The sequence below is a fragment of the Neolamprologus brichardi genome, chromosome 3 (assembly GCF_056152115.1).
Source record: "Neolamprologus brichardi isolate AB-2024 chromosome 3, ASM5615211v1, whole genome shotgun sequence".
In the NCBI taxonomy this organism is placed as follows: domain Eukaryota; kingdom Metazoa; phylum Chordata; class Actinopteri; order Cichliformes; family Cichlidae; genus Neolamprologus; species Neolamprologus brichardi.
Genome location: NC_142106.1, coordinates 56,162,144 through 56,167,826, shown reverse-complemented (window position 1 = coordinate 56,167,826; position 5,683 = coordinate 56,162,144). Strand labels below are relative to the sequence as shown.

The 5,683-nt window shown below is 41.9% G+C and overlaps 1 pseudogene; it reads right to left on the bottom strand.

Annotated features, from left to right (window-relative positions):
- Positions 1–1,054: 1,054 nt before the first annotated feature.
- Positions 1,055–2,011, bottom strand: LOC148105921 (uncharacterized; annotated as a pseudogene).
- Positions 2,012–5,683: the final 3,672 nt, after the last annotated feature.

The following is a 5,683-nucleotide window of genomic DNA, read 5'->3' as shown; positions in this document are numbered from 1 at the left end:
CGAGATCTTGTTTTAACATATGGCATAGAAACTGAACATTTAACAGTGTTTCCTGAAAACCCTCTCCTGTCTGATCATTTCTTGATAACATTTACATTTACAATAATTGATTACGCAGCAGTGGAGAGTGGACTTTATCAAAGTAGATGTCTTTCTGAAAGCGCTGTAACTAAGTTTAAGAATATAATCCAGCCACTGTTATCATCGTCAATGCCCTGTACCAACACAGAGCAGAGCAGCTATCTGAACGCTACCCCAACAGAGGTCGATTATCTTGTTAATAATTTCACCTCCTCACTACGTACGACTCTGGATACTGTAGCTCCGGTGAAAACTAAGGTCTCTAATCAGAAGTACCTGACCCCGTGGTATAATTCTCAAACACGTACCCTGAAGCAGATGACTCGTAATCTGGAGAGGAAATGGCGTGTCACAAATTTAGAGGATCATCATTTAGCCTGGAGAAATAGTTTGTTGCTTTATAAGAAAGCCCTCTGCAAAGCCAGAACAGCTTACTACTCATCACTGATCAAAGAAAATAAGAACAACCCCAGGTTTCTCTTCAGCACTGTAGCCAGGCTGACAAAAAGTCAGAGCTCTTTTGAGCCAACCATCCCTTTAACGTTAACTAGTGATGACTTCATGAACTTCTTCACAAATAAAATTTTTATCATTAGAGAAAAAATTACCAATAATCATCCCACAGATGTAATATTATCTACAGCTACTCTTAGTTCCATTGATGTTAAGTTAGACTCTTTTTCTCCAATCGATCTTTCTGAGTTAACTTCAATAATTACTTCCTCCAAACCATCAACGTGTCTTTTAGACCCCATTCCTACAAAACTGCTCAAAGAAGTCCTGCCATTGATTAATTCTTCGATCTTATATATGATCAACCTATCTCTAATAATCGGCTATGTACCACAGGCCTTCAAGGTGGCTGCAGTTAAACCTTTACTCAAAAAGCCATCTCTAGACCCAGCAGTCTTAGCTAATTATAGGCCAATCTCCAACCTTCCTTTCATATCAAAAATCCTTGAAAGAGTAGTTGTCAAACAGCTAACAGGTCATCCGTTAACACGGCTTTTCCTGAAGTAGGAGATGCTCCTACTTCAGGAAAAGCCGTGTTAACAAGAAAACCACACATATGGACCTGTAGGTTTTTGTGACACGCTGACATTTTCTGGGTGTAGGCGTGTCAAGCGTCCTGTTCATGCTCCAGTCCCCAAGTTGTTTGCACATTATAGACAGAGTTAACAGGGTAGCAAACACGATTAACCACAGTAATGGTGGGTTTTTCTACAGTGGTGGCAAACACAGCGTGCATCATTGAAGCTGTGATTCTCCCAGCACGTCACACATACCATTGAGGGCTCTTGTGTTGTAGTCTTGTGCGTACCTCAATAGCTTCTGCCTGTTCTTCAGTAACTTTTGCTGCATTTAGGTACTTTACACAGTGCAGTTGTAGCTCGGTAAGGCCAAGGGACTGTGCACCTGTGTTGTGCAAACACGCCAGTGGTAATGTGGATGACTGTACAGTGTGTGATGTGTAGTATTTCTCCAATCCAGACAAACACACTGCTTTATTGTGTTTTTTAAATGTGTCTAAAACTGGTGACAACTCCTCAAATGTAGCAGAAGGAATCTTTCTTTTTGAAGGTCGGCTTCTTCTGCCTTTCACCACAGACGGTCCGTTTATATTTTCATCAAGAGTTTTTTTTTGTGCTGCTGAAGATGAAAAGTCAATGTTATGGCCAACCTCTGGCTGTATCTTGGTTGTGTTCCCCGGCAAAACCCAGTAGGCTGGTTCATCTGTGACAGTCTTTGTGCCACGGATCCGCACTGTTGCCTCCACTTTAAACAGAAGTGCAGCGACATGGGTGCAGGTCTCCGCAACTCCGGCCATACAGGTGCAGTGTGCGGCTTCGACCTTCCCCGTGGTGCTTACAATTACCCATGGCCGTAATGCAGGTTCATTCAATCTTTGGGAGTGCAGTACGTGGAACATACAAGGACAAGGTTGATGTAAAGACGATAAATTCAATGAGACACGGAGGACACAAATTAGTGTTAAGTAATAATTTGCCCGATTATCAATGTGTTAGTTTGCATCTACTTTACAATTATGGGCACATGATATGATAATGATATTTTAGCAGTTCAATGATAAATGTATAACATTAATTATGGTGAGGGGGTGGACATTGGCTATTACACTCGATGCACTCCAGCTGACTTACCTTCGTATGAATGACGACGTACTCACAGCTTGAAAATAGCCAAATCTTGCACCCAGCCGTTTGTAAATTAGATGTGCACCTCCAGTGACTTGTAATTACGAAACTGGTTCGCAGTGTAAGCGCTTACTCCAAAAACAAGATACGTGAAGATATCAGGGTAGGACAGTGGCGGTAAGTCGTCTGGGTCTTTACTCCACTGCCATATTTCATATGGGTCCAGATTTGCGATGTACTCTAATTTTTTTCAAGTGCTGCTGCATCGCCTCTGGACGCAATCGGTCTCTATACTGTCCTTTTTCTTTTGAGCTGCTTTTAAGCATGTTTCTTCTCGTCATCGGTCCAACACGGTGCGTTTGTTTTGATTTGTGGACCCTGAAAATGGCGCAATACATTGCGGCGTGAACCAGGTGTAGGACTGAACCCTCCCACACACACCACATCACCACACAAACTCTGGTTTTTCTTCATGTACACTTCCTTATAATCTCTTTCTGCTATTTGCACATTTTTACTGTAAATTTCTAAGTTAAATCTGTAGATTTTGTAATAACCTGTAAATTGTAAATACTGTAAAACCACTGTCATTTAATGGTCAGGCATTGCACAGCTACAAGCATTTCACCTCATGTCATACTGGGTATGGTTGTGTGTGTGACAAATAAAATTTGAATTTGAATTTGAAAGTCTTTCCAGGTGAGTTTGATCCAGGAGGATCTGAAGCCAGAGTCAGACAGAGACTGTGCAGAGACTGTAGAAGGACAGAGCAGCAGCAGAGCAGTCCAGATACACTGATGATCCTCTGTCAGATCCAGAGGGACACACAGGGATGATGCTAGACTCTACATTGTGTCTGACAGTAGAGCTGTTCTCAGAGCAGTTCACTCTGCAGCACTGACAGTCATCTGCACTTCTTCTCATTCCTCTGTCAGTGACTGCTGGATGAAGCTCTCCTCTCCACCTCCCAGTAACATGGCCCAGTCAGAGCGTCTCTACACACAAGCTCATCAGGACACAGCTCCTCCTCTCTCAGCACACACACCGTCCTTTTTACCATCATCACCTCCACCTGCAGAGAGAAAGAGGAAGAGCAGAGGAGATAAACGAGTGTTTCCAGAGACTCTTCATCAGCTGTCAGTCAGTGATGCAGCACATCCAGTATAAAGAGCAGCAGGGACTTCAGTGCTGGGACTGTACTAGGACTCATTGTTGCTTCACTTTTTCTAATCTTTGGCTTTTTATTGAAGTTGATGAAAATGTTTTTCCCTCCTAGTTTGAGTTTGGACTTTCATTCATTAGAATAACCTTGGTGTGTTCACTCTGAACTCTGTAGGAACCCCAACAACAAGCCCAACAATCCAGATGGACGGTTCCAGCTGTTAACGGAGGGAATTCCATCCAAACATCTGCTCTCACTAAATTCTTCCTCACCTACAGACTGTGTTCTTCACTGCTTTAAACTTGGAAATGAATGCAGTCATTGGTCTGCGTGCTGCTTTGTTCAGAGAGCTGATAGGCTGTTGACAGTGTTTGATCAGAGCGTGTCAGCCATTACTATGGTGACCATAAAGGTCAGAAACAGGAAGTGTTTGTGTCCAATCTTGAAGCCTGTCACCGTTCTCCTCTCACAGCTTCACTGAGAAGCTGCAGCTTTACAGGAAACACTGGATCTTTGTTTCATACTGACTGTGTTTAGTACAATACTGCTGACAGCACCACCCACTCACTCCATCACTCTACTTACATCAGAGTCTCCAGTCTGTAGTCTGGACTCTGCTGAAGATCAGACAGCTGCTTCACATCTTTATCCTGCACGTTGTTTCCTCTCAGGTCGAGCTCTCTCAGATGGGAGGGGTTGGACTTCAGTGCTGCTGCCAGATATTCACAGCTGATCTCTGACAAACCACAGACACTCAATCTGTATAAAGAATGAAAGATGTAAGTTTATTAGACAAAGTGTGAGCTTGAAATCATTCAGTGTTTCATCATCTGTTCAGAGCTGAAGAAGGTTCAGAATGTAGAAGTTTAGAAAATGGAAACTCCAAACAGCTGAAGCCAACAGGAAGCAGCTTCAAACAGGAAACTGTGCAGAGTTTCAGACTATATGTCCTGATGCAGCCAGTTGGATTTTGGAGATTTGAATCTTGTTCTGTGACTAAGTCCTTGAATCATTTCTTCCAGTTTGTCCAACAAGACAGACTAAATATTGGACATGTGTTGTGGCTCCATTAAGGGAGCTTCTAAATGTGATGTGATGGCCCATCTGGGACTGTCAGGTCACAGGACTGAAGAGAGCTCAACCTGGGCACACAGTTGTTCCAGTCTGGACCAAAGACTCTATACTGGGACTGAGGGACTGCTTTGACTGCACCCACTGGGACTTTTTAAAGGCTCGTGTTCTCACTTAGATCATCGATTTTTACACTGCAAATTCAAAAGTGTTAAATGTTTTGGTGTTAGTAGTCTTAGAGTTAATTTTACTCTAAGTAGAGTCACATTCTTTTAATGTAACTCTGAGGTGTAAAATGATAGTATTTAAAATCGAGTGTCAAAAATGAGTGTTTCTATGTCAAATCTGGAGGTGTTACAATGGAAACATTAACTCTTGACCTCTTAACTCTGAACTCCTACAGGGGCTATGACACCAATAGAGTAAATTCACAGACTCCGCCCCCAGCACGGCTCCAATTGAAGCTGAAGTGAAACCGTTTCAGAACATTTTGCTCTACATATTTGAGTTGTTTGCCATGCTTGGTAAGTCATTTTTTCAAAGATTGTTTCAATTATTATTATTAGCTTTTACTTCTGTGGCTCTTTGGAGTTGAGACAAAGCTGTGTGAAAGGCATTAGCCATGTTGCTCGGTGATAGCATAATATTCTGTTTTAGCTAGCTGAAAGGTATTGTTTGCGGGCAAATACCACAGCCTTGGAAAAAAGCTTGCATGTGAATTTTCAGTCAAACCTTTGGTCAAATACACCTAAAACAATGTCTAGAATGTGAAATGTTGGTATAATGGTGCTACTTGAAGCCTGAAAACGATCTCCCATTAAAAAAATGAGCAAACAGCAGTAGCAGATGTCCTGACTGGGTTCTACGTTAGCATTTAGATCCCTCCAGAGTTTTGTGCACACGGTTTAGGTAAAAATGAAAAAGGTTGAGGTTTTACATTTAGTTCAGTATTACCTGTTGCCTGTGTCCTTGTCTTTTGGGAAAATACTTTACACAAGTAATGGCTCAAAAAAGATTCCTTTTTTTTTCTGTGCTGCAATTGATTTGTGCCATTAATTAGTGTCAACTAATTTTTATTCAATCTCCACATAGGATATGCTTGTGAAGATGGATTAAGGGGGAGAGCAGAAGTGAGTTGAAGTTCCACAAAGTGATGAATGAAGGACATACATATTGTATTGAAGAAATAAGTGATGAGAATGCTGTTATTTGC